Raw genomic sequence first — 27,874 nt, 5'->3', positions numbered from 1 at the left:
AGCTTGTTAAAAGTGCAGATTTCCTGATTTAGTAGATTAGGTGGCCAAGAATCTGAAGTTCTAAAAGGTATTCCAGGAAATTTTGCTGTCCATGATCTGTGGGCAACCCTTTGAAAAACATCCTATGACTTATTGGAGAAAAAGACATAAATAATTATATAACCCTGTGAATGAGCAATACTGGAAATATGTACGAGGGAGGTAAATCCACTTTCACCCCCAGGAAAACAAAATCTCTTATTGTCATTGTCTATGTCTGGAGGTGATTGAGTAATGTTAGTACTACACTTACATTGTAATCGTAAGCAAGTGATTGCTACCCTGCTGAATTCGGACTCAAGATGGTAACATCAACTATTACCTGAATTTCCGACCTACCCCATGAATTTTGGACTGGCCAGCCCCCATAGTTGTGTGAGCCAATTCCTTAAAATAAATCTCTCTATTTATATTTTTTAAAAATTGATCCAGCAACACTGACTCTGCTTCTCTATGGTAACGGTTGACTGGGGCTGATCAGCAGCTGTTCCACTTCCGCGGGGTATTTGTATTTCAAGTTCCTCAGCTGGCACAGTTGCTCACGTATTTAATCTGCTTGACCTCTGTAGGCATTTGGGTTTCTGACCCCCAATCCAGAGAGACATAAAATTAAATCTTGTTGGTATTTCAGGGGCCAGGCCAGATTAGAAGCTTTGGAAGTTCTAGCATGGGAAAGAATAGGGTACCTATCTTCCACTCCCTACTCTAACCTTGCCTCTATGTATTTAAAAATAAAAACGATATCCAGCCACACCAAAGTGTAAGCCAGTCCAATAACTAAAGTTCAGATTTTGGTTTTTTTTTTCCCCTCAGGGAAAGTGACTTCCTGGGTGCCTTTGGGTAATAGTGAATTCTTTGCAAAGTAATGTTTTGGATGTTATTGCTTTGCTGGTGTCAAGCTATGGACTTGGTCTGTCTTGGGGGCACTGGGTCGCCTCCAACCTGCAGCATTTGCTTTCACCCAGGTTTCCCTGCACTCGCTCTGCATCCCTAGTCTGGAGTATAACCCCAACCTCAGCCTCTGTGACAGCAGCTGGGATAATCCCTGTCTCTTTGGAGCCCCTCTCTTCTTGGGTCCCAGAGCCCAGCCTGCCCCTCCGCAGCACTGGAGGCCAGGCTTATGGCGGTAGAAATCAGAACAGGTCCCTTGGCAGAGGGGGCCAGGGCTCTGGATATTGTCTATTAGCTCAGGAACTGAGATGGTCGGGTGTGCACTTGGAATTCGGCAGTGACTCTGGTTGTGAGAGTGTCCCAAGAAGGCTTTGAATTTGGGTCCTGCCTGGACCCATATTATCTTATCGATTCTCCATTTTAATTCCCATTCTCCAGATGAGGAAGCTGACGCTGATGATCTCTTGGTAAGTGGCACAGTCTGGCTTTGAACCCAGGTCTGTGTGACTAGTCTCAGTGCTTTGTTTGGGGCACGGAACAGGGGCAGTCACTGTTGCCCCATGGAGACAGAGTAGATCACAGGGAAGACTACATGTAAGTAGGTTGTCCTTTCTAGCTTAGCACAATGGCTTTAGGAACATGAGTCTTTTGGACTGTGATAAGGAAGAGGACATTTAAGGGCACCAGGTAAGATCTGTGGGCTCTTCTTTCCTGCTCTGTCCTCTGAATTCTACTGTGAGAAGAAGTATCATCAGATTAGGTCTCCTTTCTTTTTTCATTTCAACCTGGATTCTTGTGGCAGGAAGCAACAATACTCTTGTTCTTGTTTCAACGTGAAGTGGCATTCATAAAATTGTAAGCTGCAGGAGAGCAGACCCCAAGACCAAATCTGATAGTTGTTAGCATGTAAGTCTGTTTGGGTACTTTTACTTGTCTGAAAGAATCCTCGTAGAGTTGATTTTCCAGTTGTGATAGACACAGGGCCCCAAATGAAGACTTCCTGAGCAGAGGAAAAAAGACAAAAGAGATATACAAGTGGATTGGGCGGCACTTTCTTAGGCTCATGTTGAGAACTTCCTCTATATGGGTTGTCTGTTTACCTGTATGTGTTCTCTCTGGACCGTAAGTTCTCAGAGTCAAGGACTACTACCTCCTTAATCTCTGTATCCCCCTTCACTTAGCACAGTGTCTGGTATATACTAGGTGGCCACGGATGACTGATGCACAAATGAATGCATGAATGGAGGGATGAGAAGCAGAAGAAAAGTCTATAGACTATACAGTATTTAGGGGGCATCTAGGGAGGCAGCCCTGGTGACAGTGGGCTCTGAAGTCAGACTACTAGGGTTTCTATCCTGGCCCCACCCACCCCCACTCCTTAACCTTGAGCAAAGTGCTCCACCTCTGCAGGCTCCTGTTTCCCATCTGTGAGATGCTGATAAGATGGATTGTGATGGTATTTTTCTTATAAGATTATTATGGGGTTTAATGAGTTATAGTGTCCTGGGTTGGGCAGCGCATTCCACCCCTATGATAGTCAATCTAGATTTTTAAATAAAAATATGAGGCTTGTATTGAGCTGGAGATCTTTTTCCCCAGTTTTATTGAGATATAATTGACGTACAGTACTGTATAGGTTTAAGGTGTATGGCATAATTTTTTGGCTTACATACATCATGAAATGATTACCACAAAAAGATTAGTGAACATCCATCATTTCGTATAGATACAAAGTATATCTATAGAAGTATAGATAAAAGAAAAAAAGTATAGAAATAGAATTTTTCCCTTATGATGAGAACTCTTAAAATGTACTCTGTTAACAAATTTTATATATAACATACAGCAGTGTTAATTATGTTAATCATGTTATACATTACATCCTTAGTATCAATACTTAATTGTTTTATAACTGGAAGTTTGTACCTTTTGACCACCTTCATCCAATCCTCCCTTATTCAAGCACCACAGTTTCTTTTCCCAGTTGTCTAGAGAAGAGCCTTTGAATTGCTGTTACCACGCTTGTACATACACCAATTTTATGTTTGCAGGTGTATCCAAGAGAAAACCTGCAGATCCCCTGGGAGTGGGATGCTGGACCAAGGGCAGACATATTTATAATTCTGATAGACGTTGCCTAACTTACAGGTTATGTCTGTCGCACTCCGGCGAGTGGGTATGAGCCTGTTTGTGTCCTCACAGCCTCTCGACACAGTATCTTATCATACTTTTGCCTGTCTGTGAGGTGAAACATGTTTTCTCAGTGGAGCTTTAACTTGTATTCCTCTTCTTATGATGATGTTGAGCAACTTTCTGTGAGATTAAGAGCCATTTGTTTTTCTTTATTTTGTCAATCTTGTGTTTATGTCATTTGCCTATTTTTCTATTACTTAAAATATTTTGTTCCTTGAGATCAGAATACCCTGGACATTCATTTATCAACTCTTTACTGATCAACTACTGTGCTCCAGGCTCTGCTAGATAATGTTGAATAGGATGCTGGCCTTGCCTTCTAGAAGCTCACAATCTAAGGCAGGAGCCATTATATCTATAATCTATCTATTTCTCTATCTCTCTATCTATCATCTAATCTCTCTATATCTATAGATATCTATGTATCTATTTTTGTCTCTCTATATCTATATGTAGTTATCTATGTGTCTATCTGCCTGTCCCTATCTATATATCTATCTATATCTATGTATCTGTATCTGTATCTATTTATATTTGTATCTTTATGTAGTTATATATATCTCTATCTCTATTTAAATCTGTATCTATATGCAGAAATCTATGTATCTATCTATATTTCTCTATCTCCCTATCTATCTATATCTGTATGTAGATATAAATAGAAAGAAACACAGTATAATGCCCAAGCATTATGCTAAAGGGGGGTGGAAGGTGTCATGGGCCCAGCGAGGTGGGCGAATGCCCCATCCAAGTATCAAAGGGCTAGAGGTTCGAGTACACACTTTCTAGGCTGACAGGGAGGTGGAGAGAAATGCAGGCTGAAGAAATCCAGAGGCTCCTAGTCCCTTGTTCCTTAGTGCTGCTCTCTGGCCCTCATCCCCCACGCCCTTCATTGCCAGTGACTTTGTGAGTGCTAAATGCTTGTTCCCTGAGCGCAGTAACTGAAGAAGAGTCTGACGTAAGAGCTCTGCTGAGGTGTGAGAAGGCTGGGCGGAGGTGTGGCGCAAGGTCATCCTCACTGGGTGGACCATGGCAGCATACTGCTCTTTCTCAATCCCTTCCCTCGCTGGCAGGGAGTGTCAGAACCTTCTTTGACTCTTCTCCCTTTCAGGGAGCTGACCCATCAGACTTGGTTCCAGTTCTCCTCTATTTCCTTCTCACCTTGTTTCACTACCTTTACCATCCATTTCTGTCTGTCTGTCTCTGTCTTTTGTGGCCAGCATCCTTGCCTCATTCCCCAGGCCAGTATGCTAGAGATAATCTATATTAATTGTCTGAGAGTTGCCTTGCCTTTCTCCTCCCTCCCCCCAAACACATACACACACACACACACACACACACACACACACACACACATGCACTCCTCTCTCTCTCTCTCTCTCTCCAAACTCACACAGACAGATGCTATATTAGTTTCCTAGGACTGCTGTAGCAAAGTATCACAAACTTCGTGACTTAAAACAACGGAAATTAATTTTCTCACAATCTGGGGGCCAGAAGTCCCAAATCAAGACGTTGGCAAGGCCATGTTCTCCCAAAGGCTCTAGAGGAGGATCCTTCCTTGCCTCTTCACATGACCGTCTTCTGTCTGTGCGTGTCTGTATCCAAATTTCCCTCTTTTTATAAGGACACTAGCCATTGTATTAGGGCCCATTCTAATCCAGTAAGTCTTCATTTTAACTTGTTTCCACCTGCAGACTATATTTCCAAATAAGATCACATTCACAGGTACTGCAGGGTCAGGACTTCAACATATCCTTTTTGGAGACACAACTCAATGGATAACAGATGTCCTATAATTGTACCTGGCTTGGTATTTTTCAAAGTAGACTCATAATCCCTGTGGAAAGCAGTTTGTAACACTTGGTTAATAACATACACTTTGGTGCAGATCTGAGTTTAAGTCCTGCCTCTGCCCGTTAGGGCGTGACCTTGAACAACTGACTTTAGCTCTCTAAGCTTTAATTTACACATCTGTAAACTGGGGAAAGTAGTCCCACCTACTCTATGGTTGCTACATATTGGGTACTGAGCACAGATCGTGACACATGGGTCTTAGAAAACGATAGTTCTCGTTGTTATGCAGGTAGACTATTCCCTTCCCTCCTCTACTTGCCCTTGGTCGGTTGTCACAGGGACTGGGGGCAGAGCCGAACACTGGACTTGTGAGTCCCGAAGGAATGCTCCACATACAGAGGCTACCCACTGTCAGCACACTAAGCCCTCCGGACCAGAAGATGTCAAGTCAACTCAAGATTTATCCATGAGACAAGTTGAGCCTTTCCGTGTCCTTCCCTGTCCCTGTCTTGTCTGTTTGCCAAGCTTAAAGTGTATAGCGTAAATGTTAAGAAAACAAACTTTTGGGAATGAGGTGGAGGGGTGTGAGCTTTGATCACCCCTGTGGGATGCTTTTTGTACACAGCTCTCTTCTCCCCTCCCCCTTCTGTGTGTCCTGGAGGCAGGCGAATTCCCTACTGGGGGGATAGAACTCCCCTGCCTTGGCTTTCTGCTCATTTCTTGCTCTTTGATGCTGGTGTGGCGCTGAAGGAGTGGCTGGTAAAGACAAACCACCATTTGTTGCTGGGGAAAAAAAATGAAAAGAAGGAAAAAAAAATCCAGTCTTTTATCTCTGTGTCTCTCTAAATTTCCAAAGGTCTTATTGCCCAGAGAGGGAACAAGGGGGGTTTTATCTTCCTGCCCCTGCAGGCAGCCACGTGAACATCAAAGGTCTCAGGGCCCTGGGTGGTGGTTAGGGGTAATATGAGCAGAGACAAAACCAGGCTGGGCTCCAGCAAGGAATGCCGTGTGCTCCCAGGAATTGGGCTCTTTTGACGGTGGCTGTCTGGGCAGGAGGAGGAGGAGCTCACAGTTGTAGCACAGAAACCAGAGGCTCTAAGGCGTCTGGAGTGAAATTGACAAAACCACTTTGTGTATGGGGAACGAGATGCTCTCTTCACATTCGAAATGCTGGCTGCCTGGTGAAGAGGCAGTCACACTGTGTGGCACCACCCCAGTAATAAGCATAATAGCCATCAGTTTTTTCCTGTGCAGGTATAATGTGCCAGGATCTGTGATAAGTACTTTATGTATAGTTTCATTTAGTCCTAATCACAACCTTGTGTTATAGGAATTGATATCTCATCCTACCTATGAGCAAACTGAGGTTCTTTTAACTGAGGGGTTAAGTGACTTGCCTGAGGTCACACCAATACAGATTCAAACTCAGGTCCATCTGACACCAAAGTTTGCCCTTAACCACTAGGCTCTGTGCCCTCCTACAACATTTTAAACAATAAAAACAAAGAAACAAAACATGAGAAATTAGCCTTCTTTCACTGACCAATGATAAATATAGAGGTGGTAATGGTAGTGGAGAGAGGATGTCTGGAGTTTGAGCTGGATACAAATTTTGTTTTATGTGTGACCCTGGATAGGTTACTTTGGATGCAAGTTATATCTGAACCTCAGATTTTCATCTGTAAAATGAGAATGTTCACAGATATCTTATAGTCTGTAGGATGCTTTTGGGTGTAAGAAATAGAAAACCCTCATTCAACTTGCTTCAATAAAAACATTTATTATCTCACATATCAGGAAGCCCCAAGGAAGACCAATTCCCGCCTTGGTTAGTTCCGTGGCTCAAAAGTGTTGTCAAGAACCCATGAAATTTCCTTCTTTCTGCTCTGCTATATTTGGTGTGACAAATTTTGTCCTTAGTCAAGCTCGCTGCTCTCATGATCACAAGATGGATGCCATAGTTCTAGGCATCACATGTAGACTCAAAAAAGGGTGTACTTTTTCCCACATAGGTCTTTTTAAGAGCAAGAGACCTTTCCTTTTGGAATCCTCTTCTCTGCCCGCACCTCCCAGCCATGTCTCATCAATCACTGCCAAGGGAACTGGGACTACCATGGGGACTTAAACCCATCAGGCTTTACTTCTGGGGAAAGTTGGGATAAGGTCCCCTTCCCTGAGACTTGAGGGGAGAGGTGAAGACTACTGGTCCAATAATGGAGTTCTTTAACTGCTGAAGAAGGGGCGGTAACTGTTGGGTAGACATTTACAGGTATCCAATGGAATGCCAAGTGCCCAGCAGAGAGCCTGGAAGCTGTGAGGACTTTATTCCCTTCCCATCCACTCAGCTAGATGAGGGAAGGCAGCCCATTTTGATTAGTTAAGTTTCCAATTATGGGATTTTTTTTTTAAATGCCAAACTGTTTTCTTTTTTTATAAATTTATTTATTTATTTATTTTTGGCTGCATTGGGTCTTCGTTGCTGTGCGTGGGCTTTCTTTAGTTGCGGCGAGCAGGGACTACTCTTCATTGTGGTGTGCGGGCTTCTCATTGTGGTGGCTTTTCTTGTTGCAGAGCACGGGCTCTAGGCACGTAGGCTTCAGTAGTTGTGGCACGTGGACTCAGTAGTTGTGGCTCATGGGCTTTAGAGCACAGGCTCAGTGGTTGTGGCACATGGGCTTAGTTGCTCCGCGGCATGTGGGATCTTCCTGGACCAGGGATCAAACCCGTGTCCCCTGCATTGGCAGGCGGATTCTTAACCTCTGTGCCACCAGGGAAGCCCTATGGGATGTTTTTAAAAAGGTATATTGTGATGCCTTTATGCAGCCTAACAACTTAATAAAAAAAAAAAGTATTCAGGGATAGTGCTGGCTGGGAAGTCTTTAGGAATGGAGAAGGACAGCAGAAGATCCATTTACCTTATTAAAAGATAATTTTCAGAAAAAACATAAACTCATGACTCTTATACAGCTATAAAATGAACATGTTTTGAAGAATTAATTTTATTCATAGGATATAAGGGTACTAGGCAGTTGTTATAACTAGCATATTGGTTTGCTAGGGTTGCCATAGTCAAGTACCATAAATTGGATAGCTTAAACAACACAAATTTATTGTCTCACAGTTCTAGAGGCTCAAAGTCTGAGATCAAGATGTCTTTGGCAGGGTTGTTTCCTCCTGAGGGCTGTGAGGGAGAATCTGTTCCATACCTTTCTCCCAGCTTTTGGAAGTTTGCTGGAAATCCATGGCATTCCTTAGTTAGTAGATGTATTAGCGTGATCTCTGCCTTCTCCTTTACTTGGTGTTCTCCCTGAGTGCGTGTCTGTCTCTTTGTCCAAATTTCTCCTTTTTATGAGGACACAGTCACATCGAGCCCATCCTAGCAATTTCATCTTAGCTCGATCATCTGCCAAGACCCTCCCTATTTCCAAATAAGGTCATATTCACAGGTACTGGGCGTTAGGACTTCAACATATCTTTTCTGGGGAGCATGGGTACTGTTGATTCTGTAACAACTGTTAGAAAGGAAAAGTCAGAACCACACAGATTTATAGAAGCAAAGGAATGTTGAGGTGAATTGCAAACGGAGACAAAACTTTTGTCTGGTTGGTTGGCGGTGGTGGTGCAGGGGAGGTGGGGCTGTTATCAGTCACGTACCTCTCAGTTATCTACAGCTTACAAAGCTTTACCAGGCAACTCCAACACAATGCGCAGGGGTGGGATCTCATAACCTGCTCTAGATGGTACCTAGTACTGAAACATAAAGTATTTTCCCACAGTGCTGTAGCTCCATTTATTTTATTCCATGGATTAAGCGGCCCTAAAATCTGCTAAGCACGAAGTAGTCCTGAAATCTCATGTGCATGGTTCACTTTCTTGGCAACCTTGCAGCCACCTCTATCTTTTAGAGTCCTGTTTCTTATAGCACTGGTGGGAGGTTTGGCCATGTTCCCTCAGTGGTGCTATTGGATGCTTGAGAGTGGCAGTACACTTTATGGAGTGGTGTCAAGTCACAGGGTCCTCTGTTCATTTCCTGCTTGGTCACCTCAGGGAGGTGGGAGACCCCGCCACTCGGATACATCACTGCAACTACATGGGCCACAATACCCAGGACACCACGAGCCATTTTCTGTGTTGTATTTACAATCTCCAGTCCTCATGCCTCGGCCTCCAAAGTGCATGGGGCATAACTCCCTGGTGTCATTAGCTGTGTTTGCTGGGCCTGTTGAAATTCTTCCCACAGCTGGATGCGCGTGTGAGAAAAGAGCTGACAGAGGCAGCAGCAGGTATTCAAAGTGACTACATGTTAGAAAGTGAAACACAAGCAAGAACTTCTTAAGCAAGTACTTTAAGGAACTGTAGATACAGGGGCTCAAGAAAGCAATCGCTTTCTTCTTGATAAAAATAACTTTGGGAAAAGATAAATTTGGGAATTCTTTCCCCCATGATTCATACACTCTGACATTCTTTGGCATTCTCACTATACAGTTTCTCTCTTTTTACTGTATTGCTTTTTTTTCCAGAAAGAGAAAAATCTTACCGGAGAAAACCAGGCCAAGCTCAACAAGGCCAAGGAGTTTTCCTGCAAGAAATGATTCCATCTGTAACAAGGTCAGTTTCATGGGCTGTAGCTCACAATCTGTAGGAAGGCAGTAAATCTCCTTTCATCTTTTTTGCCCAGTTTTCTAATTTACTCCCACTTATTTAAGCTCTTACCAGTTTCCTAAGCATCACTCTTCCCAGAATTTCCCCAGGCAGATGTCCTATCCTGGTCAAAAGTCTTAATCTTAAATTCTATGTCAGCACCATAGGCCTCTTCAGGCAGTGTGGGTGGCCCTTGTCATTTTTTCTTTCCTGTCTGTCGGTGAACTCACCTCACACGTCTGAAGAGGAAGCACGAGAGGGATAGGGCTATTTGCAGTTTGTTTCTAAATCCCAGCCCAAGTTTCTCTTAGGCTTCTTAATTTCTTTTGAGTCCTGGTGTGTGTGCCTGTTGGCCTGGCTGGCTCATCACCTGAAATCCAGGGCACTTCTCTGTCTTAGGAACTGTATACTCCTTCTAGACTTTGCCAGCTTCCTCACCTATCCCTTATTTTCAAATTTCTCCCATTTATTAAATGCTGACAGCCTGACAGGCAATTTGCTAAGCACTTTAATTCATTATTTTATCTCATCTGCAAAGAAGCTACAGTAGGGGTAGGTACAGTAATGATTCCTGGTTTACAGCTGAGAAAGCAGGTTGAGGGTGGTTAGAAGATCAGCCTGTGATCACAGGGCAGTCAGGATTTGATAACCAGGCCTACATGACAGAAAAGCCAGCATAATTTACTTACTTAATCTTGTGCCATGGGGGAGAAACTTCTATTACGAGATTCTAGGGAAAAAATACTGAAATCAATATATTTTGTCAGCTACAGAACTGTGAAGGATACTTGAGCTACTGAAAGTGATTTAGGTGGGAGACTCAGGTTAGGTTAAGTTACAATGTGTTATCGGCATTCTCACAATGTGGTGCTTCCCTCCTTTTCTTGGATTGCTTCCTTTCCTGGACTTCTCTCAAAGGCTGAGACTATCCTGGGCTGCATTAATCTCTATGAAGGCAAAAGGTTACATGATTTTCTGGGGATCAGACTGTTAATGAATTCTGGCAGGGATGGTCTTGACAAATATGAAATTTAGAAAATTTAGAAAAATATGAAGTTTTTTTTTTTAAGTTTATTCTTTTTTAAAAAAAATATTTATTTATTTGTTTATCTTTGGCTGTGTTGGGTCTTTGTTGCTGTACACGGGCCTTCTCTAGTTGCTGCGAGTGGGGGCTACTCTTCGTTGCGGTGCGCAGGCTTCTCATTGCGGTGGCTTCTCTTGTTGTGGAGCACAGGCTCTAGGCGTGCAGGCTTCAGTAATTGTGGCATGAAGGCTCAGTAGTTGTGGCTCGTGGGCTCTAGAGTGCAGGCTCAGTAGTTGTGGCGCATGGGGTTAGTTGCTCCGCGGCATGTGGAATCTTCCCGGACCAGGGATCGAACCCGTGTCGCCTGCATTGGCAGGCGGATTCTCAACCTCTGTGCCACCAGGGAAGTCCAATGTGAAGTTTTATCTTTGGGGTTCCCCATCTCCTATTTTTGTTGTCCCTTTCCTCTTTAAAATAAACCCACTGACAAAGATTCTTTGCTTGACCAAACTTTGGTTAGGCTACTGAACCTTCTCCTAGGCTTATCTGTGCACTTCTTCGTAAAATCTAGTTTTAGCAGGAGCCCTGATAAGTCAGTTTAACCAGAACCCCACACCCTCAATATCTGATCACCTTTGATATTTGATGAGGTACCTGATCCTCCAGCATCCCCCAGATGAGGTCTGATCACCTTGGCATGTCTTCAACAAGAATCCTGTTAGGTGGGTTTAGCCAGAACCTCTCTTACTTCTGATATTTCCTCTTAATAATTTTCCATTTGATGCCCCTCACCCTGCTCCTTGGCTATAAATTCCCAGTTGCCCATACTGTATTCAGAGTTGAGCCCAGTCTCCCTCTCCTACTGTAAATTCCCATTGCAGAGGTCCTTATACCTATTATGATGGTCCTGAATCATCTGCCTTACCATCTTTAACAAGCATCATTGAATTTTTTTCCTCTCACAGTTATGGTGCCATGACTTGGGTAGGATCATATTCATCATTGGACCCCATACCTCTCATCCAGGACCCTAAGAGTGGACCTTTGTAGCTTTGTCTTCAGTCCTGACTGATTGATCAGGGATACATTGAATAGTCTGACTCCTGAACCAGTGCTCCAGACAGATGTCTGTTGAAGCTGGTAAAGACAGATTTTGATCCTTAAGGTTCTGAGTGTACTCCAGAAGCTGAGTTAGAGTCCAGACAAAGATGCTGGGCTAGTGTCTGAGGTGTCTCTGTGTGTGAGAAGCTGAGTTAGAGTCCCAGGCTTCCTTGTTTGGAAGGGACCTGCTGAACTGGCAGTCTCTCCTTGCTGGCTTTCTTTCCTGAGTGGAGAGTATTCCGTGATTCTCTGGGCTGGAAGCCTTTCTTCTTGGCTCTCTGTGAGACCTCTCTGTTCTCTCTGTTGGATCCTGCTTCTCCCATGGGAACTTCTCAGTCAATTGAAACCCCATTCTTGAACCTCTAACTGACTACATGCTCCACCAACTCTGTCTGCTTCTTTTCTTGTTGGCATGATTTTGCTGAGGATAATTTGGAACTTCATTGGCTTCTTTGGAAAACTTGAGACCTCCCCAAACTGGCGCCTCTAAGACCTGTGCCTTCCCATTGTGTTTGTTCCTCCTTCTTCCTCTTACTACGTTCATTGTTCTCTCCAGTTCCCTTGAACCCTTTTATAAGTCCCCTTCAAACCCCTACCTCCTCCATCCCTCTCTCCACCCTGCCAGACTTTTCCCTTCCCACTTAGCCCCTCATCTCCCTTGGATTTTAGGCTCCCTATCCTCCATCAGAAGCTCTCAAGGGACTCAGGGACCTCCAAAAGCACCTGAAGCTGAAAAGAGGAAAAAAGTTTATTCAGAAAGAGAGCTGGATGTTTTGTCCACTCAGATGTGCATTAGAGACATCCAGGTAGCAACTAGTTGCCTTCTTGGTCACTGGCCTAAAATTTAGTTCACAGCCTCCATCAGATTACATATCAGGGCAAGAGAAAATTTTGAAAGTCTCCTCCACTGATACTGGTAGACAGGTAACCTTAACTTGTCCCATTTGTTGGAAATACAATTCAGACAAAAATATAAAGTGGAGATAAACCAGTGAGTTTGTATTACTATGTTTTACTGACTCAACTAAAATTTTAGAATGAAGACTATAAGATCTCTGCATTTGCCTGAATATTTGTGTATGTTTGTATGTATATATGTTATATGTACATTGATATTTTTCTATTTCTGGATAGTATTATCAAATTAACTTATAAACTATTTCAAAGGAATTTCTTTGAATTGACTTAGAGATAAATGAGCACTTTTATAAATTTTTTCCTAAAACTCTCAAAAATATAGAAACCAACCCAAATTTTTTTTAAGTTTAGATAATCTGGGATATTCTTTGGTAAATAAAGGTAGTTTTAAAATTGTTGGTAGAACAAAACATGCATGTCTTCAGAGGTTTCAGCATTAAATATTATGTGGATATACAATTTTTTCCTACCTAGGTTTATGAGTCAAACAGGCTTATATTATCTCTACTAGATATTCAAGATTATAAAACTATAAACCCAACCTCAAAACAAAATGTACAGTAAAAAGGAATTGCTTGATGCATGTCAAGCATGACAGTAAAAAAGAAAAAAAAAAAGGAAAGAATCATGTTTAACTTTAGGTTTTCCACTTCTGTGATTTTTTTTTTTGATACTTTCCTGAATTGTTCACAAGAAAAATAAGATGATGGCTAGCTTTGTTTGATGTCTCATGAAATTTTCATGAACAAGTCAAGCATAATTTTAAAAACAAGTGAATTAAATAAATATAAGTGGGATAAAAGTTTATAAATAAACTTTTCAACAGTAATTATGCTTTATAATATGCCTAGTTAAAAATAGTTGTAAAAATCTTTTTGATGACTTGAACTCTTAAAGCTATAATAAGTTAAATTAAATGATGGAATTCACTGAATGTCTAGATCATTTCCAAATCAGATAAAATATTGAGACATTAATTGCTAAACATGAGTTTAAGTATATCAACTTTTGACATCTTGTTTTTATACAGTATAGAGAAGCTAAATATATTTGCAACTGTTAATAAACATCAGAAATTGTACTATGAAAAAGACATCCCTCTAGAAAATTGTGTATTTATACATTCATAAATTTGCTACAGAATGACAGTATGTGGCAGACAGTTCACAATTGCCTGCTTCCTAGTAGTCACTGAAATTTGGGTTAGTAATTGTTAAAAATTCTAATCAATATGTATAAAATGAATCTATCAGAAATAATAAGGGCAAAGAAAAAATTCTGTGTGCCGTAAAGTAAGATGTGTTTTTGATAAGGGAAGGTGTGAGGTATGCGTTTTTGTTAAGGGAGAAAAAGAGTAACTTGGTCCTAAAGTAGAATGGCTGATTGTTTCAGAATTAGAAATAAGAAAGAGTAAGACAAAAACTGAATAAATATTTAAAAAAATTTTTAGAATGTTTATGGAAAAGAAATCTTGGAAAATGATTTTTTTTTTCTCGTGTGGCCAAAGCTGGCCAAGATTGGATGGATTTATTTACTTTAAAAAAAAAAAAAACCTTACCTTAGTATTAATGGTGCATTGATGCAAAACTAGAACTTGATTTTCTCCTTGTGTTGCACTGACCAAGTTTTCTTAGATTATTGGTCTGCTCTTAAAAAGAAACTGTAAAAAAAAAAAAAAAAAAAGATTTTTCTTTACCTTTTAAGTAATCTGCCTGGGAAATCAAGATTTTGTGTCTTAAAATACTTTCCTGTGCTTCATATTGTCTTCATCAGAAGCCTAAGTCTTCTCAATATTAAAAGAGCTAAGTGGTTTGTTTGTTTCTTTGTTTTTTTACATCTATGTAACTTTCTGTATTTGCCCTTGAAATCTTTTTTTTTTTTTTTTTTTTTTTTTTTTTGCGTTACGCGGGCCTCTCACTGTTTTGGCCTCTCCCGTTGCGGAGCACGGGCTCCGGATGCGCAGGCTCAGCGGCCATGGCTCACGGGCCCAGCCACTCCGCGGCATGTGGGATCTTTCCAGACCGGGGCACGAACCCGTGTCCCCTGCATCGGCAGGCGGACTCTCAACCACTGTGCCACCAGGGAAGCCCTGAAATCTTTTAATTGTCACTTTGGTCAAATGGATAATTAAGTATTGTTTCACAGTGACCTGTGATCCTATTTTGTCAAATGTTCAAACCTGCTGACATTTTTGACAACTTTCCAAAATCAAATTCTAAATGGAGTCTTTTTGACTTCAAACTGAGATTTCCCGGAAGCACTCCTAGAAAATCTCAAAGGATTTGTCTCTCACCTTGTAAAAGAAAGGTATTAAGCTAATTAGTTTTATTTGGTGCATTAAGTTACATGGGAATCATTGTCAAATAAGAAGTGATGATTGGGCTTCCCTGGTGGCGCAGTGGTTAAGAATCCACCTGCCAATGCAAGGGACACGGGTTCCAGCCCTGGTCTGGGAAAATCTCGCACACCTCGGAGCAACTAAGCCCGTGCGCCACAACTGTTGAAGCCCGCGCGCCTAGAGCCTGTGCTCCACGACAAGAGAAGCCACTGCAATGAGAAGCCCGCGCACCGCAACCAGGAGTAGCCCCCGCTCGCCGCAGCTAAAGAAAGCCCGTGCGCAGCAACGAAGACCCAACACAGCCATAAATTAATTAATCAATTAATTAATTTAAAAAAAAGAAGTGATGATAAATCTTCTTAGGTTATATGTGTATACATGTTGCTTGATTATAGATATTCCAGAAATCGTATGAAGTTCTTAAAAATTTGCAATACGTTTGTTTCCAGTTATTATGTTAAAATGTTACATGCCACGGAAGTAACTATTTTCCTTATCAAATGAACTCGCATAAGAACTTTAACCATGGCTGTTTTTAAGTTTTTTGTCATTCCCAGGAAGTTACTGTTTTCCTTTGATTCTACTCTGAAAGCATTTACAATCAGCCACAGGTGAGAAGGCTCCATAATGGCATCACCTGAATAACTTTAAGACCACGCCGCTGGACTGAGTGAGAATTTCCAGAACTAATGAAGAAGCTGATGAATTCATAAAACTGCTAACCCAAGATCAAGCAGAACAAGAATTAATTCATGGGACTGAATGAACTGATGAGGATGACTATAAGTTTTTTATGACTTTTTGTTTGAAACGTTGATGGTTCCTTAGTGTTTTTTTTTCCAGATTTAAGGAAACTTTTTCTCTTTTTTTAAAGCTATCTATAACTTACAGAAATTTGGTAAATTATGTCTTTGTAAATAGAATTGAAGCATTTATCTTTTCTCCCTACCTACTCACTCCAGAAGTAACTCTTAGTATTCTTATTTTCATGGCAATATAGTCATTTGCATAAGTTCAATGAGAATCTGTTCTCCTTGTAACAGGACACAACTGGAAAAATTGGTTATATTTCTAAGGATTTGACTGGAATGCCATATTTAAGAATGATGCGCATCAAATCAGATATGACCAGACAGTATTAAGGAGCTAAGGTTGACTTTCAGGAGGCAACGCTTACAAAAGCCCCCTTGGAAAAGTCAGTGTGTACCTGGCTTTTGGGTTTTCCTGCTTTACGGATGAGTAAGGAAGGTCACTTTTGGCAGAGGACCTCAGAATATTTTGGGGACACTGAGAAGAGAGGAATTCACCTGAATTAGTAGGCATTGCAGGCAAAATATGGTAGTGAATTCTTGGCTTGGCTTCTCAGCCTTGAGAAGCTTTTGAAAGCCCAATCTGGTATTCCTTTTGAAAAATTCCAGCAAAGCGAACTCAGAAAAAGGGCCTATGCAAGCTTTTGCTGTGCTTGTATAAATAGGCCAAGTTTAATGAGACCAGATGTACTTCGCAAATAAATTAGTCTTACTTTGATTATCTTTGATAGAAGTGGGGGTGACTGTAGGACGAATTTTGTTTGTTTCAATGGACAACTTGTGGGCTCTGTCTTGCACATTTTGCTAGCCCTTACGAAATCCTGAATTCTAGTTTCTTCCAATATCTAGCTACAACTCTCCAAATGCTTCCAGTTTTTCTCCCTTCTGATTTGGAACTAAAACTGCCCTTCTCCTGAAAGCCTATGAGGTGAAGCTGGAGGACTTGACATAAACTTAAAAATGACCACAACGGATCATGTATGGGCAACCTTCATGCCTCCTACTGTATGAACCATTCAGAAAGTTCACTAGAAAAAAAAAAGAAAAGGGACTTCCCTGGCAGTCCAGTGTTTACGACTCCAGCTTCCACTGCAGGAGGCGTGGGTTTGATCCCTAGTCAGGGAACTAGGAACCCAAATGCCACGAGGCCAAAAAAAAAAAAAAAGAAAGAAAAAGAAGAAGTTCACTGGAACACCTGGTGCCATCACCCAAGGCATTCAAACTGCAAACCAGGAAAATTCATCAGAGGGCCACTTCCATCTTCACTCCATCTGATAAAGATGCTTCAAGCTCAAGCCTAAAAATCTTGACTGGCTATCCTCAGAAATTAATTTTTTAACTATTAATTTTTGATTTTCTTTTATTTTCACAAAGCTCCCCTTATTAAATGCCTGACTGCTAGCACCATCCAACAAATACCTTCTACTACCAAGTCCCAAAAGATGAGTCAGCTGGTCCTTAATGAACAAAAGGTGACTGAGAGAAAATGGACTTACATTATTCAGAGGAAAGAAGAATGTCTCTTCTTTCTTTGAACAAAAGGGGTATTGGCAAAGATTGCTTACTTGACGAACTTTAGTCAGGCTTCTGGACCTTCTCTTAGGCTTATCTGTGCACTTCCTTGTAAAATCTAGTTTTAGCAGGAGCCCTGATAAGTCAGTTTACCATAGCCCCACACCTTTGATATCTGATCACCCTTGATATTTGATCAGGTTCCTGATCTTCTAGCATCCCCTAAGTGAGGTGTGATCACCCTGGCCTGTCTTCAGCAAGAATCCTATTAGGTGAGTTTAGCCAGAACCCCTCTTACTCCTGATGTTTCCTCTTAGTAATTGTCCATCTATTGGCCGCCCCCCCACCCCCGCTTCTTGGTTATAAATTCCCAGTTGCCCCTGCTGTATTCAGAACTGAGTCCAATCTCTCTTCCCTATTGGGAAATCCCATCGCAGTGGTCCCTATACCTGTCGTGATGGTCCTGAATCAAGTCTGCCTTTACTATCTTTAATAAGTGTCATTGAATATTTTCTTTCTTTAATGCCACCTACTCTAACCCCTGTACAAATCTCAAGGACTTGTGGCTATAACCTGTGCTATTAAGGAAGAAAATTGACCAGATAAAACCATTCACTTGATTTAATGGATTATTCTTCTGAGCATAAAAGAATGCTTCAGGGAAAAAGAATCTTAACCCAAAGCATGCCTTAATAATCGTGAGATTTTAGACAGCAGAGGCAGAGGTGTTTAGGGGTTGGTGGACCTTTCTGGTGACTCTTTAGGTCAGATCTCTTCTGACTTCCCTCCAAGATGGCTCCCTTCAACACTAGGTCTTTGCATCTGCTGTTCCACTGACCAACACTTTGTCTCCCTCCCCCATTCCTTGGCCTAGTTAACCTCTACTCATCCTTTAGATCTTAGCTAAAGCATTGCTTTCTCAGAGAAGCCCTTGCTGACCTCTCTGACTAGGTCAGACTCTCCTAACCCCTCTGACTAGGTCAGACTCTCCTAACTTTGCCTCTCAAAACACCATGAACACTCCTTCCTAGCACTTGTCGCAGCTTCAGTTTTTCATATGTTCGTGTGGTTATTTGATTGTTGACTGACTCCTCTACTCCACACCAAATTCCACGAGGGCAGCAGTGATGCCTGCTCTTTGTATCTGCAGCACATGGCACCTTACCTGGTGCATGGTGGTCTTCCAATAAATGGTTGTTGAATGAATGGACTAAGGGCCTTCAGGGACTTTAGGTATTTCCCTTTCCACTCTCTTCATCCCCATGCCATACTGAAGGCCAAGGATATACATCACTATCGTTCCACATAAACCTATAAATGTAAAATCTGTTAGACCAAAGCAAAAGACGTTAAACAGTCTCTTCTTTCTTATCCCCTCAACATATTCCATTTTCAATGTTCTGTATCAACACTGTTTCACTGAAGCACATACATATGTGTGCCTCTCTGGTGTGGAGTCCTTACCAAGCTTATCATAACGTTCCTTGAGACTCACTTTGAATAAAACAAGCATAATCACACTGTGACCAAACTTGTGGGACCAAGCTTGCTGTTCAAGGCCCACAGCACTAGGATGCTGTCCTCCTCAGAAGTTGATTAGCATGACTTAGACCATTGAATTAGGATTCCCTGCCTCCCAAGCAAAGATTAATTTGGACTTTTTCTGTTTTTGCATTGGAAAAAGAGGCTTCCAGCTTTTACAGATAAGATCTTGGTCATTTACAAAGGCTATTACCTTTTTTCTCTACCCTGAGGCCATGATGGTCACATACTGTCATTGCTGGGTCCACCTCACCCTGGGAGGTCTTTCTAAAAGCTGAAAGACAACACTCTGGCCTCAGACTAAATGTGGAGTGAAAATGGCCTGGCTTCTTGGCAGCTTCTCTGTCCCACTGACAGCAGCCCAGCTTGTGGAGGCATCTGGTATCAAGAATATCTTGAGCTCAGGTCCTGGGAAAATTTTTCTCTGATGCTTTTGTGGAAAAAAAAAAAGCTTTAAAGCCTGTGTGTGTGTGTGTGTGTGTGTGTGTGTGTGTGTGTGTGTATTATATGTCAAGTGTTTTAAAAAACCTTAGAACTAACCAAAATGGGTTTCAGGTCATTTATGATTGAGACTTTTTATAGCTGTTAGGGTTGAGGAACAGAGATTAAGTTACATCAAGTTTTTTATAACTGCAGTTATTTTGGAGGAGTGAGGGTGGGAAAGCAGATTGTAATTTAAATTGTGTGCTAGACATTTTCCATCCAGCTTAATATGAAGATTTAGGAGTCAGGATTTGGGATCTTCAGCCCAAACTTCTTCCAAGGAACATGCTTCTTCCAAGGAACATGCAGAAGAAAAGAACAGTGAGAGTAATGTTGATTAAGTGTGTTGGCTCAGGTGTTGGTCAAAATCTCAGGTTATTAGCTGTGCGACTTCTGGACAATTATCTCTCTGAGCCTATCTGCAAACTGGGAAGAGTAATTCTTACTTTTCAAGCTATAAGGATTATTTGAACTAATATATATAAAAGTGCTTAGTACAGTTTTAGGCACACGTTAAGTGCACAATAAATGGTGGCTTTTGTTATAATTACTATTTCTATAATATGCCCAAACCAAACTTGACTCTTTAGGGCAGCTCCCTTAAGGTGGCAAGAGGAATCTGGATTGCAGTTTCTATGTGGTCTGGAGGGTGCAGGAATTCAAGAAGCAGAAGGAGCTCATTCTGGAGCAGCTATCTCTAATCTCTCTCTATTAATGGCAGTCACATGTGGATGATGCTTACCGTTTACAACATGCTTTATCCTCCCCCTCTCTCCAACATCTTAGTTTTTTGTTACAGAACCATGTGGGGTAAATAATGTTTGCCAGTTCTTAGATGAGGAAACTGAGGCCCAGGGAGGTTAAGTGACTAGCCCAAAGTTGCACAGCTAATAAATGACAGAACCAGGATCTAAATACGGGTCTTCTAATTCCTAATTCAGGGGTTCTTTCTATTATACTACAGCAGTCAAAGTTCAAGTAATATCAGAATCAGAAATTTAAAAGTATGTATTCTACTTCTATAACAAATGTTGATGCTATGTTTTTTAAAAATTTTATTTTATTGAAGTATAGTTGATTTACAATGTTGTGTTAATTTCTGCTATACAGCAAAGTGATTCAGTGATATATATATATATATATATATATATATATATAATTCCTTTTCGTATTCGTTTTCATAATGGTTTATCACAGGGTATTGAATATAGTTCCCTGTGCTCTACAGTAGGACCTTTTTGCTTATCCATTCTATACATAATAGTTTTCATCTACTAGTCCCAAACTCCCAATCCAAGCCTCCCCCACTCCCCTCCCCCTTGGCAACCACATGTCTGTTCTCTATGTCAGTGAGTCTATTTCTGTTTTGTAGATAAGTTCATTTGTGTCATATTTTAGATTCCACATATAAGTGATATCATATGATATTTGTCTTTCTCTGACTCACTTCGCTTAGTATGATAAACTCTAGGTCCATCCACGTTGCTGCAAATGACATTATTTCATTCTTCTTTATGGCTGAGTAATATTCCATCATATATATCTACTACATCTTCTTTATCCCTTCATCTTTTGATGGACATTTAGGTTGTTTCCATGTCTTGGCTATTGCAAATAGTGCTGCAATGAACATAGGGGCACATGTATCTTTTTGAATTATATTCAGAGATATGCCCAGGAGTGGGATTGTTGGATCATATGGCAACTCTACTTTTAGTTTTTTCAGGAACCTCCATACTGTTTTCCATAGTGACTGTACCAATTTACATTCCCACCAACGATGTAGGAGGGTGCCCTTTTCTCCACATCCTCTCCAACATTTGTTATTTGTAGACTTTTTAATGATGGCCATTCTGACCAGTGTGAGGTGATACCTTATTGTAGTTTTGATTTGCATTTCTCTAATAATTAGCGATGTTGAGCATCTTTTCATGTGCCTATTGGCCATCTGTATGTCTTCTTTATGAGCTGTTTGTATATTTTGGAAATTAAGCCCATGTTTATTGCATCATTTGCAAATACTTTCTTTCAGTTTGTAGGTTGTCTTTTCGTTTTGTTTATGATTTCCTTTGCTGTACAAAAGCTTGTAAGTTTGATTAGGTCCCATTTGTTTATTTTTGCTTTTATTTCTGTTGCCTTGGGAGACTGATCTAAGAAAACATTGGTACAATTTATGTCAGAGAATGTTTTGTCTATGATCTCTTCTAGGAGTTTTATGATGTCATGTCTTATGTTTAAGTCTTTAAGCCATTTTGAGTTTATTTTTGTGTGTTGTATGAGGGTGTGTTCTAACTTCATTGATTTATATGTGGCTGTCCAACTTTCCCAACACCATTTGCTGAAGAGACTGTCTTTTTTCATTGTATCTTCTTGCTTCCTTTGTCGAAGATTAATTGACCATAGGTGTGTGGGTTTATTTTTGAGCTCTCTATTCTGTTCCATTGATCCATATGTCTGTTTTTTGTGCCAATACCACAGTGTTTTTGATTACTGTAGCTTTGTAGTATTGTCTGAAGTCTGCCTCCTGCTTTGTTCTTTTTCCTCAGGATTGCTTTGGAAATTCTGGGTCTTTTATGGTTCCATATAAATTTTACACTATTTGTTCTAGTTCTGTGCAAACAGTCATGGGTAATTTGATTAAATCTGTATATTGCTCTGGGTAGTATGCCCATTTTAACAATATTAATTCTTCCAATCCAAGAGCATGGGATGATGATGCTATCTTTTGTTAGCCTCACATAACAGTTTGATGAAAATTTCAGATGATCTTATTCACTTGCTCCCCACAAAGAGCCTGGAAGACGTGTGTTTCTTCAGATGAGAAGGGTATTAAATTTAGAAATGTAGGGTCTTCAGGAGTTTGTTTGAATTTACTGGGGCCTGGTGATGGTACAAACCAGACCTGTTCCCCAAAGAGAGCCCCTCTGTGACCCCGCAGGACTCACCTGCACAGGGACAAGCACCTGCTAAACTCCCAGTTTGTGTGAATTGAATGATAATAGCTCACAGTCAGGTAATTACATGCATTTTCTCATTTATTCCTCAAGACAGCCCACCAGAGTCCAGAGACATGGCAAGCTGGGGAAGATTCTGCCTGAGTCTCTTGTCCATGCTTAAACACCACACGCACTCCTCTTTGATAAATCAGGCCAGGCTTGCTGATGCTTAATGTGGGACCCTTTCTGGTACTAACTGGTTTAGTGCAGGTCAATAAAAACCAAAGTTCCAAATCAAGTATGAAAACTAATCAACAAATCCCCAGAAACCTATCAAGAGGCAAGAACAGAGATGAATGAGATCTGAGGCGCTCTCTGCAGCTCTCCTCCTAGCAACTGCAGTCAACATACATCGTGTTCCCCCACCGGGAGGTCCCCACCCTCAGCTTTGAAAGTAACTAAAACACTCCACGTTCCTGATGCTCTGTTGGGATGAACAGACTGCAGAAACTGAACAATCTCAAGTTATTTTTGTTTAAAAAAGAACAATAGGTTTTAAAAAGTAGTGTGCTTTCGATCCCTGTCTGCAAGTGAGCACCAGCTTAGCTTCTTCCTCTCTTCTCTGCTACTCCCTCTCTTTCCCCTTGTTGACAGCTATTGGCCACAAGTTCAGGACTGTATAATCCTTTGTCCAGTGTCAAAGGCCTTTCAAGCTCCCATCCTGAACCATCAAAGATTCCTTAACTTCCTTTTAGTCTCTATAAATATCAATCTCTTGTTCTGTCTGTTTCTTGTACCGGCCCTGAACCTCTTGACAACAGCTTGATTCAGGGGAAAGCTGAGATCTTAAACATTTCAGAGAAGCAGTGGGTGATGAGAGCATTACTGTAGCTACTGAACTGATCCTTGGAGCAAAAAAGAGAAAAAAAGTTTGGTTTCAGAATTATAAGAATTTTTTTGTTGAACAATGTACCAACCAGGGCAGCACATTAGCTGATCATATTGCCACAGAAGTGTTTCCTCCCAAAGAGGAAGGAGTTGAAAGATAAGAAGGGTTACAGGTAGGCACAGAATGAGCTGCTAGGCAAACGTGGCAAAACATTGAACTGAAATGCATTGAGAATCACGGTATCTGAGAAGCTAGCAGTAGGATTAAGGATGGCCAAAGAGAAAATTCAGTCTTCCTTTGACCAAAGACTAGAGCAAAGCTGTTCTTTTCCTACCCTACAAATGGTTAAGAGGAAAGAGAGCAACCACTGGCCTGTCTATTGACAAGCCAATGGGATATGCTGGGTCTAAACAGGTTGTTTCTTAGCAAGGCAGTTAGTGGCAGGCACTGGAACTCTTAACTTCTCAGAGCCTCTAACCACTACACAACCCAGTTTCTCTAGCCCTCAAAAGTGATCTCAAGTTCCAGTACTCTACAGAAGGCAGCATGGTGTAGACAGGGTTTCCCAAACTTTAGCCTGCATCAAGATCCCCTGGAGAGCATCTAAAAACAGAGATTCCCAGGCCCCACACCAGAATTTCAGATTCAGTAAGTCTGGGGAGGGCCCAAGAATTTGTATTTCTAACAATTTCCCAGTTGATACTGATGCTGCTGGTCTGGGGACCATTCTTTGAGAACCATTGGTGTAAAGGAAAAACAAAGACTTGGGAGTAGGCAGACATGGATTCTGGTCCCAGTTCTTCCATTTCCTGTGTGTCTTTGAGTGAGCCACTTCTTTGAGTTTTGGTTTTCTCATCTAGCAGGGCAAATAATGGCAGATACCCATACTAAGCACTTGTCAAGGGCTGGCTCTCCAAATATCACCAACACAACCTGTTGATAAGACAAAGGTATGTTTATTGTTTGCTGTGGCAAGGCAGATAACCAGCTAGGCAGAGCCTGGGTGATGTCTCTGAAGGGAAAGAGCAAGGTCAGATTTTATTGAGAATTGGAAGTTTGGTTTAAGGTACTCTTTCAATGAGGGGGCTTTTTTAAAAAAATTGAAGTATAGTTGACTTACAATGTTGTGTTAGTCTCAGATGTATAGCAAAGTGATTCAGTATTTCTGTTTTATATATAAGTTCATTTGTATCTTTTTTTTTTTTTAGATTCCACATATAAGTGATATCATATGATCTTTGTCTGGCTTACTTCACTTAGTGTGATAATCTCTAGGTCCATCCATGTTGCTGCAAATAGCATTATTTCATTCTTTTTTATGGAGTAATATTCCTCAGTGGGGGAGCTTGATTAGATAAGGATAATAATACAATAATTTAGGATTGGAAGCAGCAAGAAAAGGATTTTGAGGTGAGGAATTTGAAGATCCTTAGGGTATTAACTGACTATTGATGCTTCCTGTTGAAGAGGTGAAACTTCTTTTTGGGAAGTTCCTATAATGCACAATTGAGTGATTTACCTGGGCAAGAGTCTTCTGGCTTAGTTAAAGCTATGATAATGAGGACAGTGGAGTAGTAAGTTCTGTTAATGTGTTGTTGAAAGTAAGGGGTATGTGTGTGTGTGTGTTTGGGGGAGGGGAAGGGTTAGATAGTTCTAGTCCTCAGTTTCCAAGCTGTGTGTGTGGGATAGATGATTTCTATTCTCACCCTCAACTCTTGAACTTATTGCTTGGATGAACACAATGAATGCTCATCTTTTATTTTAGGTATTTTCTCCAGGCTAGAACACAATGGGATATAACCTGAGGACACTATCTGTGTGAGATTCTACAAGTTCATTATTGTTGAGTTACATTGTGTGTCAATGCCAAGATCCACCCCCCCACGCCCAAATTTGAATTTGTGAAGTGTCAATGCATATAGATGACCCTCAGGTCACCCAGAGCTGAGAAACTTCTCTTCAGAACAGTTGCATCTGGAGACTTATCGGCAGGAATGGCATCCATTCCTTTGTTGCATTTTAGAATATTTTGGAGTGAAGATAGATAACAACTTTGAAATGACAGTTAGGCCTTTGTTTCCTGAGGGCAGAGCCTCCTAGAAGTGGTGGACCCCTTGGTCATGACCAGATGAGGGATGCATTGATGTGGACTGCTTTCCATTTACTAAGAAGTTCATATTCTTTAATGTGTTTCTTATTTTACAAATACAAAATAAGTGTCACTGATCACTCAAGTTTTATATAACATTTTAGGAAAAAAAGGACAGATTTGGTCTCTAAAGGGTCAGAGTGCAGAATGAACTATAGATTTAACTGATATCTTTAATAACAATAAAGGTATATTCCGTGAATTAAATATGAGCTAAAAAAATAAAACCTCCAATTTAATCTCAACACTCTGATATTGTGCAGCCAACTCAAGCAATATTTTCTAGGAAATTATTTTAGCTTTTCTATTGGTGAACTACTTTTGTCTCCAGGTATTTGATCTTATTTGGCAAAAAGAAAAATTTGGGGCTAATGGAAGAGTGGCTTTGAAAGCATAGGAATGGTGCTACATTACATACTTTTTATTGTAAAAATAAAAAAGATATGTTTAAGATCTTGGATAGTACAAATTTAGTGTGAACTTTAATAACCAAATACTAGCTGAAAGAAAGCAGGCCTAATTGTTTAGACAGCAAGAACAACCTGAATTCATGAAAAATAAGAAATATAGACTGTATTTTTAAGAAAGAGGACATATAGTAAGTGGAGATAGTACAGTCTAATAGCATACACTTATTGAAATTCATACCAGTTACAGCATTATGCTAGATCCTGGGAATCTAAAGGTCAGGGACAGTATCAGTGCTTGTTCCTGAGCTCATTTTTTAGAAGGGGAGACTGAGGTGAAAACATGAAAGTCAGAATATAGCGAGTGCTATGGTAGAAGGGGTTACAAAATGCTGGGGGTTGGTAGAAGGTTTCAGGAAGAGATCATGTATTAGTTTTGTATCGCTGTTTAACAGTAACCCCAAATGTAGTGCCTTTGAACAATAAACACATAGCTCCTGAGGGTCAAGAAACCTGGAGTGGCTTAGCTGGGTGGCTCTGGCTCAGGGTCTGTCACGAGGTTGCAGTCATGATGTTGGCCAGGGTTGCTGAAATCTGAAGGCTTGACTGGGGGAGGATCCACTTTCAAGGTGGTTCATTCACATGGCTCTTGGCAGGGAGCCTCAGTTCTCTGCCATGGAGGTCTCTCTATAGGGCTACTCATACCATGGCAGCTAAACCCATCCCAGAGTGAGGGATCTAAGAGAGAGGAAGGCAAAAGCCACAATGTCTTTTATAACCTAGCCTCAGGAGTGACATTCTATTATCCTCCATAGCCTATTGATCATGCAGATCAACCTGATACAGTGTGAGAGAGATGTGACCTCCAAGAGGCTGGGATCATTGGGGGCCATCCTGGAGAATGGCTACCACGATACTACCTAACTCTAGTAGAAGTTCCTAGGGAATATACTTTGATAAACTGTTATTCAAAATACTTTTTAGTTAACTGATAAACTTAACTGATAATTTTTAACTGGAATAAAAATGTCTGTATACAAGAGGAGAATAATAATACTAGCCAATATATATTGAACTCTTTCTATAGGGCAGGTACTGTCAAAGTACTTTCCATGTGTCATCTCATTGAGGGACAGTACAGCATAGTGTTTAAACATTTGAATTATAGAGCCGCATAGGCTTTTTTTTTTTAATATTGGCATATTGGGGCATATTACTTAACCAATCTGTGCCTTAGTTTTTTTTATCTATAGGCAGAAGGAATAGCACATCTCTGGTAGGATTGTCTTGAGAATAAAGTAAGCCCAGACACCATGCTCTCCCCTAATTGTTGGAACACTTAGGTCCCAAAACCCATATTTTTTTCCCCCTTTTCTTCATTTATTTTTTACCCATGGGAAACTGCAGGGCATGAGCACCACATTAGACTGACCCAGTGGGAAGCAAGGAAGTCTCAGTTCAGAGTTGGATGTCCTCTACAAAATAATCTGGTCAGCTCCTATAATGCCAGTCATCTAGGCTGTTTCAAGCTGTCAGTCTATTATGTTCACTCCTGCTGAAAAAAAAGAAAAAAAAAGAAAAGGTGGATCACCTCATAGACTATTGGGCAAGTATCTGACTACTCCCTAGGGAAGGCAGTTGTGCTCAGTGGCTGGGAGCAACCCACACTTTTTCCATTCGACGTTGAAGCTGGCCAGTAAGCCACCCTAGGTGTCCCTCTGACCTCATGCCCTACGACTGAGGACATTCTCTGTTTTGGCACTGGCACCCCTTGAAGTCCCACCTTCTATTCTCATCTGCGTCAATCTGGTTGAATTCAGCTCCTGTCATTTTTATCTCTTTAGCATTCGTCAAAATGTTACTGCAGGACCACCTCTATCCCCGAAACTATTTTTATATTTAGAAAATAGAAACCTTGGATACTAGTGCTGGCTCCTCCTCAGCTAGGTCGTCTGCCCAAAGCCTTCCCAGGTTACTGCAGGCATGCCATTGCATTCACATATCACTCTGAATTGTGAAAACAGCTTTCCCAAACTAAACAATCAAATGTCCCAGACAAGTTTATCTGAATTTGTAAAGGTCTCTGAGGATGTTTCTTTCCTTTTCTTGTGCACAGTTATTTAAAAATAAATGGTAAGGGGCTTCCCTGGTGGCGCAGTGGTTGAGAGTCCGCTTGTTGATGCAGGGGACACGGGTTCGAGCCCC

The 27,874-nt window shown here is 41.0% G+C and overlaps 1 long non-coding RNA gene across 1 annotated transcript in view; it reads left to right on the top strand.

Annotated features, from left to right (window-relative positions):
• LOC125960545 (uncharacterized) overlaps positions 1 to 27,874 on the top strand; it is a 154,499-nt gene that overhangs the window by 61,198 nt on the left and 65,427 nt on the right. Inside the window, exon 2 of the long non-coding RNA XR_007470325.1 lies at positions 9,441 to 9,528. This is a non-coding gene — a long non-coding RNA (uncharacterized LOC125960545). The remainder of the gene's footprint in view (positions 1 to 9,440; positions 9,529 to 27,874) is intronic.

This window comes from Orcinus orca, chromosome 11, assembly GCF_937001465.1.
Source record: "Orcinus orca chromosome 11, mOrcOrc1.1, whole genome shotgun sequence".
Taxonomy (NCBI): domain Eukaryota; kingdom Metazoa; phylum Chordata; class Mammalia; order Artiodactyla; family Delphinidae; genus Orcinus; species Orcinus orca.
The sequence above is the reverse complement of the archived record's forward strand: the minus strand, read 5'-3'. Positions and strand labels throughout refer to the sequence as shown.